Source organism: Scyliorhinus canicula, chromosome 9 (genome assembly GCF_902713615.1).
Source record: "Scyliorhinus canicula chromosome 9, sScyCan1.1, whole genome shotgun sequence".
Lineage (NCBI taxonomy): Eukaryota > Metazoa > Chordata > Chondrichthyes > Carcharhiniformes > Scyliorhinidae > Scyliorhinus > Scyliorhinus canicula.
Window position 1 is genome coordinate 106,049,717 of NC_052154.1, and position 11,894 is coordinate 106,061,610.

The window sequence follows — 11,894 nt, forward strand, 5'->3', positions numbered from 1 at the left end:
AAACAGAATATTCTTTGATTGATAAATGACTGGGAAATATTTGCATTCAGAGGTACCGAGGTATCATTGCGGGGGGAAGAATTTAACTCCCTTTTCCAGGAGTAGGCTGGGAGGCAGAGATGCCATAAATGTGGGAGGAAGCCATGGAGTGGAGGGTCTGACACCTTGTCGCTTAAGTCCAAGGTTGGAAAGGTTGAGGATGACGTTCACACCGGGACCAATTAGGGGCCTCAGCCTGCTGCTACTGTTGTTCTACCAATGCTGTGGGCTGAAGGCAACAATATTTAGGCAAGCTATTTAGACATATATATTCTGACGTGCTTGCCTGTCACCTGTAAGGAGTAGTCCCTCCTGCTCAACCCATTAGTATCAAATGCTACTCCTTTGAGAAGGCACCAGACCTCCACCCTCCTGCTCTTGACACCAATTCCCCCTGCCCAACCCTGTCCTCCATTCCCTCACCATTGCCTATTTAAATGGTCTTGGTGAGCCCATTCCACTTATGTAAGATCAAGCTCCATGCCTGTTCTTCATCCTTGAATCTACTGCAGTATCAACTGCTCCCATGCTGATACGAAAGAGCTTCCAACTTCTGGTTGGCTGGAAGTTCTTGGAGACAGGATATCTTACATGTAGGATCTAGATACATCAATACTGCCTAAGTAGGCACATGATTGACCTTTAATCACTTTGGGGTGCCTGGGAATCATTGAGGCAAGGTTGTCATTGGCTCTCTAGTCGTTGGATGGATGGACCCACTGCTGGGACCATTATTCGGATGAATACAGAAAGTGCACACCATAGAGGTCCATCGTGTCTGTGCTGGCTTTCCATTGGAGTAATTCACCGAGTGCTACCCTATGTCTTTTCCCTTTAGCCCCTTTAGCCATACACATTACCTCAATCAGGTCCCTGCTATTTTTGAGATATTTCTATTTTTGTTGCAGTTACATTTCCCTGTCCTCTGATCTAATTTCTGATCGTCTCTGCTATTTTCTGGTTCCCTGCCCCTCGTCAAATTAGTTTAAGCCCTCAGGGCTTAAAAAGGTCCTTCCTTGGCCCTTTCAAGGTTTACACCTAGGCAAAAATATTGTTGTTGAATTTGTTCAGGCGCAGCCCACCCATCATGTACAAGGGCTCATTCCCTCCGAACTGTTCCCAATGTTCCAAAAATCTGAAATGCCTCCAACGGTAACCAATGAATTCACCTGCAATATCTTCCTGTTCTGAAGTCACTAGCATGGGGTACAATGGTTTTTAAAATTGAGGTCTTGATTTTAATCATTTTCCAGGCTTCTGAAAATCTGAAGGGCATCAATCCTTTTTATACATGTCATCAATTGCAACATGAGTCACAACACCTGATCATTCATCTTTTCCTCTTTATGTACACACTGATGTCCTCTTCCCTAGCACCATGGAAGTGACAAACCATTCAAGAATCATGGGCAAGATTCTCTGTCGGCCAACGATGTAATTGCGCAGAGAATCGGTTCTGACTCTGAAATTGTGGCAGGCACCAATTTCACACCACATCAAGATCCTCCGTCTCCTCGGCAGCGATGTCAATACGTTCCAGAATGCATTTACAGTAAACACCATTTGCCTAACCCGGTATTCCCTGGTACCTCCATGATTCTCTGCTTCCGAGGGCAGCACAGTGGCACAGTGGTTAGCGTTGCTGCCTACGGCGCTGAGGACCCAGGTTCGAATCCTGGCCCCGGGTCACTGTCCGTGTGGAGTTTGCACGTTCTCCCCGTGTCTGCGTGGGTTTCACCTCCACAACCCAAAGATGTGCAGGTTAGGTGGATTGGCCACGCTGAATTGCCCCTTAATTGGAAAAAAATAATTGGATACGCTAAATTTAAAAAAAAATGATTCTCTGCTTCCAATTGGCCAAATTCCCAACGACAAGGTTCACCTGTGCCTTTAAAAATTGTGAAAGTGGCATCGTGGCCAATGAGGGAAGGAGAGGAGATAGGACACGGAGGGACGTGCCTGCGGGCTGCCGGGCTGCACACTGGCTGGAGTGGGTGGTGGTCCTTGCTAGGGCCAGAGGGTTGGGGGAACGGACTGTGTGGCCAGGGTGACTCCCATGGCCTGCAAGGCAGACATCTTGCTGCGCACCCCACTGACCACCCACCCTGTTCTTGGTTCTACATGGTGATAGAGGCCGTATGGGCGCCCCGACCACCACACTCCAGCCCCCAACCTCCACACCTCACACTCCACCATATCACCACCCTCCCCACCACACATTACCTCAATCAGGTCCCTGCTATTTTTGAGATATTTCTATTTTTGTAGCAGTTACATTTCCCTGTCGTCTGATCTCACAATCTAATGGTACCACTGACAGCAGGGATGGGGGCCAGGGCAAGAGGCCCCCACAGTGCTGAGCATCAACGGGGTCAGGTGTGTGGGAATGGGGGGGGGACATGCGGGAGTAGACTCCGCAGTGCCAACTGGGGGCACCATGTAGCCTGTTGGACCTGGTTGGGCATGTGGGTATGCACCATGCTAACATGTCTGCCTTTCACTCCTTGCAGACAATGGATTTTGGAATTAATTCAGCAATGGTGGCCTTCCTCCTAGTCACAGCAGCCCTGTCCTGCGGCTGTACAAGCTGGAGCTGCTCGAGGAGGAGAAGGACTATGGAGCAGCAGCACAGGAGGCAGCCGCTGAGGATAGAGAGCTGCATGCCCAACAGGCCGAGGAGGAGGAGGTGAAAAGGAGGGGCCTTGCGTGTACCGGCAGCGCCTGTCCTTTGAGGACCTGCCCGACCCGACATGCTATCGAAGATTCTGGCTGTGCAGGGAGACAGTGCAACATATCTGCCAGATCATGGCGTACTGGCGTGGTGGGGGGAATGGGGAGGTCACCTGCCGTCAAGGTGTCGGTGTCCCTGAAAGTTTACGCCACAGGATTCTCCAGGCGTCGATTGGGGACCTGTCCAGGACCTCTCAGAGCTCGGTGCACAGATGAATCCGCGCCATTACGAGGCCCTGTCTCCCCGGTCGGCACAATACATCCATTTCAATGTGGACTGAGCCCACCAGGATGCCCGGGCAGTAGTGATGGCTGCCATCATCGACATGCCCCAGGATCAGGGGGTGATCGACAGGATACATTTCCTTCTATGAGCACCTGTAAATGACAGGCCATTCCACACAAACCAAAAACGGTTCCACTTGATGAATATTCAACTGATATGTGACCACCAGATGTGCACAATGCATGTCTGCGCCCGATACCCAACCAGTGTGTATGACATCTTCATCCTGGCACACTCGATTCCTGACATGTTCGAGACAGCCCCCCACCCCACCCCAAGCTGGGGGGTTGGTTCCTGGGTGTCAGGGGCTATCCACTGCTGTTGTGGTTCATGATGCAGAAGAGACCCACAGTGATGCCCATGCAACGGCTAGGGGTGTGATGAGCGGTGCCTCAGCATCCTGAAGATGCGGTTCAGGTACCAGGACCACTCTGGAGGGCCATTCCAGTATGACGCTGAGAGGGTCGCCCTTATCGTGGCAGCCTTCTGCATCCTCCACAACATCGCATAGCAAATGGCGATGTGCTGGAGTTGGAGAATGAATGCCAGCCTGTAACAATATGAACATTGTATGGGAGTTGAAGGGTTAACAATTTTATGTAAATACATCTAACCACCAGATGATGCTCAAGAGCAGTAATGTAGATCACATGACACCCTTGATTCTGGGAGAAGGTATTTAGGTATGAGAGTGTAGTTGTGCATTATGACGTTCTGTCAATGGTTATAACATAGTTTATTTTATCAACCTTTGTACGTCGGAATACGTTTGAATCTAATTATTAGTGTTAATAAATCAGCTTTGTTAATTAACATAGCTTGATGTTCTTTGTTGAACACTACACATCAAAGCCATCATACAAAGAAAACAGAGAACAGCACGTGATACCAGGATAGGTTCCGAAGGTATCATAGAAAGATTTAGCAGGAGATAAAATCTCTGCGCGAAAAAAACTGGCGAAGATGTGGCTTGGTGGCGTAGGGTACGCATAAGGCCGTTCTCAGTTTGCACAACCAGGGGCCATGGTGGGCGGTCAGTGGGGTGCACAGCAAGGTGGCTGCCTTGCAGGGCTCGACAATGGTGGCCCATGCCTGGACACCCTGGTCCCATGGGGGGTCACCCTGACCATACGGCCCACCCCCTGGTCTCCCCTTGCTGCCCCCACAGGCTTGGTGGAGCCCCCACCTCCCCCCCCCACCTGTGGCAGGACCAGCAGCCTCTGTGTGTCCTACCTCCTCTCTCTCCCGCGCCTGCCACAATGCTGCTTCCTGATTTTTGAAAGTTCAAGTGACATTCGTCTCCGGGAATTACTCCCGGCGGTGGCGCAGCATGGCGGAGGCCCCAGAAAATACTGGGTCAAGCCTGCTAGATATGCAAACGTCATTTACTGTACATGCAGAATAGAACACATTGACACTGCTGTTGGGGCATGGGGACACTGAAAATTGGAGTGTACCAGGCGCCCACCACGATTTTGGCTTCACGACCGATTCTCCTCTAATCATCTTTCCCTATTTAGGTGTTGGCCCACGGAGTATCCCGCCCATGATCTCCCTTTGACAAAACCATGCTGACTATCCTGGATTAATCCTTGCCTCCTCAAGTGGAGATTAATTCTGTCCCTCAGAGGGCAGCACGGTGGCCTAGTGGTTAGCACAACCGCCTCACGGCGCTGGGGTCCCAGGTTCGATCCTGGCTCTGGGTCACTGTCCGTGTGGAGTTTGCACATTCTCCCCGTGTCTGCGTGGGTTTCGCCCCCACAACACAAAAATGTGCAGAGTAGGTGGATTGGCCACGCTAAATTGCCCCTTAATTGGAAAAAATAATTGGGTAATCTAAATTTATAAAAAAAATAAAAAAATTCTGTCCCTCAGAATGTTTTCCAATAGTTTCCCTACTATTGAAGTATGACTCATTGACCTGTAAGTTCCTGGTTTATCCCTGCTTCCCTTCTCGAATAATGGTACTGCATTAGCGTCCTCTATCCTCTGGCACCTCTCCTGTGTCTAGAGAAGATTTGAAAATTATTGTTGGAGCCTCTGCGATGTCGTCCCTTTCCTCCCACAGAAACCTGTCATCTGGGCCTGTGGGTTTCTCCACTGTTAAACCTGCTAAAACCGTTAATACTTCTTCCTCTTCAATGTTGAATTATTCAAGTACATCACAGTCTCCCTCCCTGATTTCTACACAGATTGTCCTTCTCCATCGTGAACACAGATGCAAAGTACAAATTTTAAACCTTTCTTCCATCTCCCAACTCCATACACACTTTGCCATGTCGGTCCCTAATGAGCCCTACTCTTTAGATAAAAGCAAATTACTGAGGATCTGGAATCTGAAACAAAGACAGAAAATGCTGCAAAATCTCAACACGTCTGACAGCACATGTGGAGAGAGAACAGAGGTAATGTTTCAAGTCTGGATGACTCTTAGTCAAAGCTGCTCTACTCTTTCCCTGGTCATCCTCTTGCCCTTAATATATTTATGTAATTGGCAAAGTAGACACGATCGCATCATTGGATGCGGTATGTGAGGATTTTCAAAACCATTCCCACATCTCCAAAGGTGTAAACGATCATCAATCTTTTGCAGGTATTGAAAATATTGCTGTGTTAGCAGCATCTACTTTATAAAATTATATGTTTAACAGTGATAATGAGGGAAACTGCCTGGTGCGCCGCCACCGAAAATATTTACTCTGTTTACCAGTTGCTCTGTTCAACCTTTCCTCTGTCATTCAGTGATGCTTCTTTCTCTTCCTGGTGTCTATCCTGCAATGTCACTACCGCTCCCCCGCCCCCTCCATCCTGCCGGCCGCAGCTCCGCGCGCGCGCTCGGCTTTCAAACCCATTCGCAGCGCGGGCCCAACCGACATCCTCATTCTCGCTCACAAACATTCCGCTCGGCTTTCTCTCCCGCCCCGGCTTGATCCGATCGAGTTTAACTCCAGTTCCCATCTTGATTCGCTCCAGCTTCAATCCCCGCTCCAACACCCCGCCCCCATCCCACTATCTGGTACCTGTTCCCAGCTACTCTTTCCCTTTTTGAGCATCTCCCCTCCCATCCCACTCGGAGTTTGACATCCTCCTGATGTGACCCTCTCCCATTTTGATTCCCTGCTCCCAGTTATGGGATAATCCTCCCATGTTTGAAATCCTCCCAGCTTGATACTCCCGGTTGGGAGGAATTTTTCCAAAAATGGCAAAGGTCATGTTCAGTCAGAAAAGCGGCGTGTTTCTCGCCAGAAAAACAGACAGGTTCCCAGGCGAGCGCATCCCATCCTTTGCCATTATTTTGTTGGAGGGTGTGTATTGTGCCGTCCTTGTGAGAGGCAAGGCCAGCAAGTTCCGATTCACAGAAATTAAAAAGTGATATTAAAGATCCCCTTCCCTCTCGCGGGCATCGGGATCCCTCCATTCATAGCATATTTCTACCCATCCCTCCACAAACTTTGATCATTGCCAGCCTGATAGCCTTACCCCACACCCAGAACATAGATTGGCAGCACTGGGGCATTGGGGCCCTACCGATAGTTGCCCTATGTATCCCGCTCTTTCAAACCCAAGCCAGGTCCCGCCCTTCAGACTCGACTCCTTAGCACATCCCCCAGCACTGCCAGGTTGGCACTGCCAGGACACTGCCCTGCCATGTCCTTGACAATCCCGGGGTTATAATGGCCGACAGACCCAGACCACAGACCCCCCCCCCCCCCCCCCCCCTCCTCCACCCAGCATGGACAAAACATCTTGGGGCGATTCTCCGCACTCACGCCGGTTCGGAGAATAGCGGGCCGCGCAAATTTTCATGGCGACGCAGGTCCGACGCCCTCCCGCTATTCTCCGAACCCCGCACAAACTACACGTCGGGATTCCCGGCAAAGGCATCGAATGCGCCCCCGACACGACCAGAATCGCTACTTATTGGCCCCCCGCTATTCTCCGGCCCGGATGGGCCGAAGTCCCGACGTTATCACGCAATGTTTTCAAGCCGGCCAACACACCTGCTTTTCAAGTTCGTCAACCAGTCGTGCTGGCTGACCAGAGCTTCAAGGAGGTGAGCGCACCGCTCAGCGCACTGCTGGAGTCTGGCCACAATGGGGAAGGCATCCCCGAGAACGGGAGGGGGGTCCAGAGCGGGGGGAGTGGGGGAGACTGAGGGGGGAGTGTGGGAGATGGAGGGGGGAGTGGGGGAGACTGAGTGGGGGAGTGGGGGAGATGGAGGGGGGAGTGGGGGAGTCTGAGGGGGGAGTGGGAGAGATGGAGGGGGCAGTGGGGAAGTCTGAGGTGGGAGTGGAGGAGATGGAAGGGGGAGTGGGGGAGACTGAGTGGAGTGGGGGAGATGGAGGGGGAGACTGAGGGGGGAGTGGGGGAGATGGAGGGGGAAGTGGGGGAGACTGAGGGGGGAGTGGGGGAGATGGAGGGGGGAGTGGGGGAGACTGAGGGAGAGTGTGGGAGACGGAGGGGGGAGTGTGGGAGATGGAGGGGGGAGTGGGGGAGACTGAGGGGGGGAGTGGGGGAGATGGAGGGGGGAGTGGGGGAGACTGAGGGGGGAGTGGGGGAGACTGAAAGGGAGTGGGGGAGATGGAGGGGGGAGTGGGGGAGACGGAGGGGGGAGTGGGAGAGACTGAGGGGGGAGTGGGGAGACTGAGTGGGGGAGACTGAGGGGGGAGTGGGGGAGATGGAAGGGGGAGTGTGGGAGACGGAGGGGGGAGTGGGGAAGACTGAGGGGGGAGTGGGGGGGACTGAGTGGGGGAGACTGAGGGGGAGTGGGGGAGACTGAGGGGGGAGTGGGGGAGACTGGGGGGGGAGTGTGGGAGACGGAGGGGGGAGTGGGTGAGACGGAGGGGGGGGGTGGGAGTGGGGGGGGGGGGTGGTAGGGAGAGAGTGAGCGAGTGACCCGTCCAACCCCGGTTACAAAATGTCTGCCACCATGCCATGGCGTGCCGGTCATGAGGACACGGCTGCTGGTTGCCCTGTGGCTTACGGACACAGGCCACTGACGCACCGGTGAAGAGAACATAGTTAACTGCCCGTTGGATGCAGAAAGTGATCAGGGGTTAGGCTGCCCGCGTGTCAGCAGCGCGACCAGGCCACCGGGACACACAGGTATCCCATGGCAGGCGGCTGCCGAGGTGTAGACTAACCTCCGTCTAACATGTCCCGTTTCTCTGCCCCCCACCACCCTTCTGTAGGTTAGCACAATGTCTGCGAACAGAACGGCTATGTTCTGCGCAGTGGTTGGGGCCGCTGCACTGCATTTGGAGATGGAGCAGCATCCACACCCACAACCCGCAGTGGATGCAGGGCCAGCTGCAGAAGCAGAGGGAAGGGCCGAAGAGTTGCCAGTCGTCGAGCAGCATGGGGGGGAGGAGGAGGAGGAGGGGAGGACGAGAGAGTGAGGGTGCAGCCACGGCACCAAAGGCGACGACCAAGACCGAAGGTGTACCGTGTCCGGATCTCTTTCCTAACAATGACGGACATCACCTGCAGGAGGAGACTCTGGCTGCGTAAGCGGACGGTGATACATATCTGTCACCTCGTGGCGCACCTCGCCCCACGTGGAACGGGGGGAGGACATGCGACCCCGGTTGCCATCAAGGTGACGGTCGCTCTTAACTTCTATGCGACCAGCTCCTTCCAGTCTCCGAGCGGGGACCTCTCCGGGATCTCCCAGTCATCGGTCCACAGGTGTATCCGGGATGTGACCGACACCCTCTATGCCATCGCCGACCGCTACATCACCTTTCCCGAGGACCGAGCAATTCAAGACTCACGAGCTCGTGGATTTGCCAGCGTGGCCGGGATACCGATGGTGCAGGGGGCAATCGATTGTGCTCACGTCCCCATGCGCCCGCCCTGCAGGGGACAGGGAGGTGTTCACAGACAGGAGGGGGACATACTCCATGAATATCTAGGTGGCATGCGACCCCCACATGAGGATTATGAACGTCTGTGCAAGGTTCCCAGGGAGTGTGCAGACTCCTACATACTGGCGCAGGTGTACATACCTGCGATGTTTGAGGGACGTCCCCCCCGGCTGAGGAGCTGGTTGCTAGGCGACAGGGGTTATCCGCTGAGGTCTTGGCTGATGACGCCTATACGGAGGCCTCAGACCAATGCGGAAACACAATACAACGAGGCCCATGCAGCAACCAGGGGTGTGGTGGAGCGCTGCCTTGGCCTCCTGAAGATGAGATTCAGGTGCCTGGATCGTTCCGGAGGGGCCCTGCAGTATCAGCCCGACAGAGTCGCTCGCATTGTTGTGGCCTGCTGTGCGCTGCACAACATCGCGATGCAGAGGGGAGATGACCTGCTGCAGGAGGTGGAGGGAGAAGCCAGTGGCAGTGGTGCCAGCACAGAGGAGGAGGAGAGGGAGGAGGAGGAGGCTGGCGGAGTGGCGGGCGCAGCACGCAGACACGACCAAGGTGCTGGTGATGTCCAGGAGGCGGCACGACGGACCCGGCGAGGACGGCGGGCATGCGACGCCTTGGTGGCAGCACGGTTCACGCGTCGTATGCGACATCCCTGCTGAACACCAAACCACCACCTGCATCGCTAGTCGTGCAGAGGGTCAACACACAACTGCCACCACCACAGTCCCCCCCCCCCACCCCCTCTCAGTGTACACTGCTCCACTTAGACATCACCCTTACTACTGGGTCCAGACGGTATGGTACAACATCGATGCCTGTGTCAGCGGGTGTGATCAGTGCCATGTGAATGATGACAGCCCGCTCTGCGAAGAGCTGTGAGCTCAGAATCGTTAGAGAGAGTCTGACCCATGGCAATAGCTGAACCATCCACCTTGGTGGCCGCTGAGATCGTCACGGACACTCTATCACGTGCCCGCGTGGGCTAGCTGTGGGAGGGGGTGGGGGGGGAAGGGACTGCACACCCGGCACCAAAGTTTCACCGCTTGTCAACCCCAGCGACACTCGGTCACCATCACGATTCCTGTGGCTGTGGAACAATCACACGGTATTACAAGTAAGGTGGAATAGTGCGTTTAATGTGAACAAACATTTACAGGTGCCCTAGCCCCTACAACTAAACTGTGCCCTTCACCCGTGCCAACTTACTAAGTGTCTCTCTTTGTTGCCTTACGGGCCCTACCACTGCGTCTAAGTGATTCCCCAGATGATACAGCAGGAGTGGAGGAGGACTGCTGCGAATCGACCCTTCGACTAGTTTCTCCTTCGGCAAGCGTTTCGTGGGGCGACCCGGCCTTGATGGGCCAGGCTGCTCTGCGGGCGTCTCGGGTGACGTTGTGCCAACCTGCTCTGCCTGCTGCCCACCCGATGCACCAGGGATGGGACGGGGGGAGGCCGAGAATTCCGGGACATCCTGTGATGGAGTTGATGGGACGGGCCCCGAAACCTCCTCCTCCCTCGGGAAGCCCGATGGCCCCCGGGCCTCACTTTGGGACAGAGGTGCGAGCGGGGAGGTGCCCCGTCGCGCCACCGACACCTGGCGCTGCCAGTCCTGGAGGCCTGCAACGGTATCCACCAGGATCCGAAGGTTTGCAGAGGTCCAAGGAGTTAGACATTCCCGCCAGGGACTGTGCGATCTCAACCTGTGAGTGCACGACACCATCCAGCACATAGAACATAGAACATAGAACAGTACAGCACAGAACAGGCCCTTCGGCCCTCAATGTTGGGCCGAGCCATGATCACCCTACTCAAACCCATGTATCCACCCTATACCCGTAACCCAACAACCCCCCCTTAACCTTACTTTTATTAGGACACTACGGGCAATTTAGCATGGCCAATCCACCTAACCTGCACATCTTTGGACTGTGGGAGGAAACCGGAGCACCCGGAGGAAACCCACGCAAACAGGGGGAGGACGTGCAGACTCCACACAGACAGTGACCCAGCCGGGAATCGAACCTGGGACCCTGGAGCTGTGAAGCATTTATGCTAACCACCATGCTACCCTGCTGCCCCTGACATGTGTCAGGCGGTTGATGTTCTCCGCGACTGACTGCTGGGACTGTGCCACGGCGTGCTGCAACTGGGCCATGACCTGCTGAGACTCGGCCAAGGCCCGCAGCGCGCCGGCAATGTCGTTTTGTTTCTGGCGCATTGCTGCCTGTGAGAGGGCAACCCTGTCCAGGGCCGAGGATGACGCGTGCACAGTAAGCCCAACGCCTTGCGTAACCTGACCCATTGCCTCCACCGCGGATGCCACCCGTGCGGTGTCGGCCTGGGTTGCTGCCATGAGCGGCGCCATTCCCTGCTCGTGGACGCGGTTCGACTCCTCTAACAGCGTCTGCAGAGTCTTGGAGACAGCCCTCATCCCGTCATTGTGTCCCTGGGTTTCTTGATGCATCGGCTGTGCGGGTGGGTTGGGAAAGTCCAGGAACTCGGATAACGTCTGGGAGCCAGCTGCATGCTGGGCCTGGCCTGGCCTCCGCCAGTCCGGGCCCTTGGCTGCTCCGACCTCCACCTGCTGTACCTGCTCACCTGTGATGTGCGACCCAGACTGTGACCCAGGAGCCTCATCACTAAATAGGCCAGCCGGGGTGAGTGTCTCTGGGATGGTGTGGGAGATAGCTGTGCCGCTAGCTCGAGGTCGTCTTGGTTTGATGCCTCCTCTATGTCATCGGCCCGCTGAGAGGCCACAGGGCGTTCGCGGACCATTTCTCTCTCTGGCTGTGTCGCCGCCCTCTGGGCGTCCTGCTCCATAGATTCGGTTGGAGAGGATGGGACTCCCCGCTGATCGGGCACCCTCTGTCGTGCGGCCCCGGGTGAGGTGGGGGCAGATGCCTGTGTCCGCCTGGAGGCAGACGGCCCTAGTAGTTCGGCATCACGTCCTAGGGAAGAGAATGAAA

General features: G+C 55.0%; 1 protein-coding gene across 4 annotated transcripts in view; it reads right to left on the bottom strand.

Annotated features, from left to right (window-relative positions):
• Positions 1-5,838, bottom strand: part of LOC119971592 (low choriolytic enzyme-like) — a 290,266-nt gene extending 284,428 nt beyond the window's left edge. For all 4 annotated transcript variants that reach the window (XM_038807370.1, XM_038807371.1, XM_038807369.1 and 1 more), the window contains exon 1: positions 5,763-5,838. The gene's annotated coding sequence lies outside the window, so the exon portion shown is untranslated. The remainder of the gene's footprint in view (positions 1-5,762) is intronic.
• Between the last annotated feature and the right edge of the window lie 6,056 nt (positions 5,839-11,894).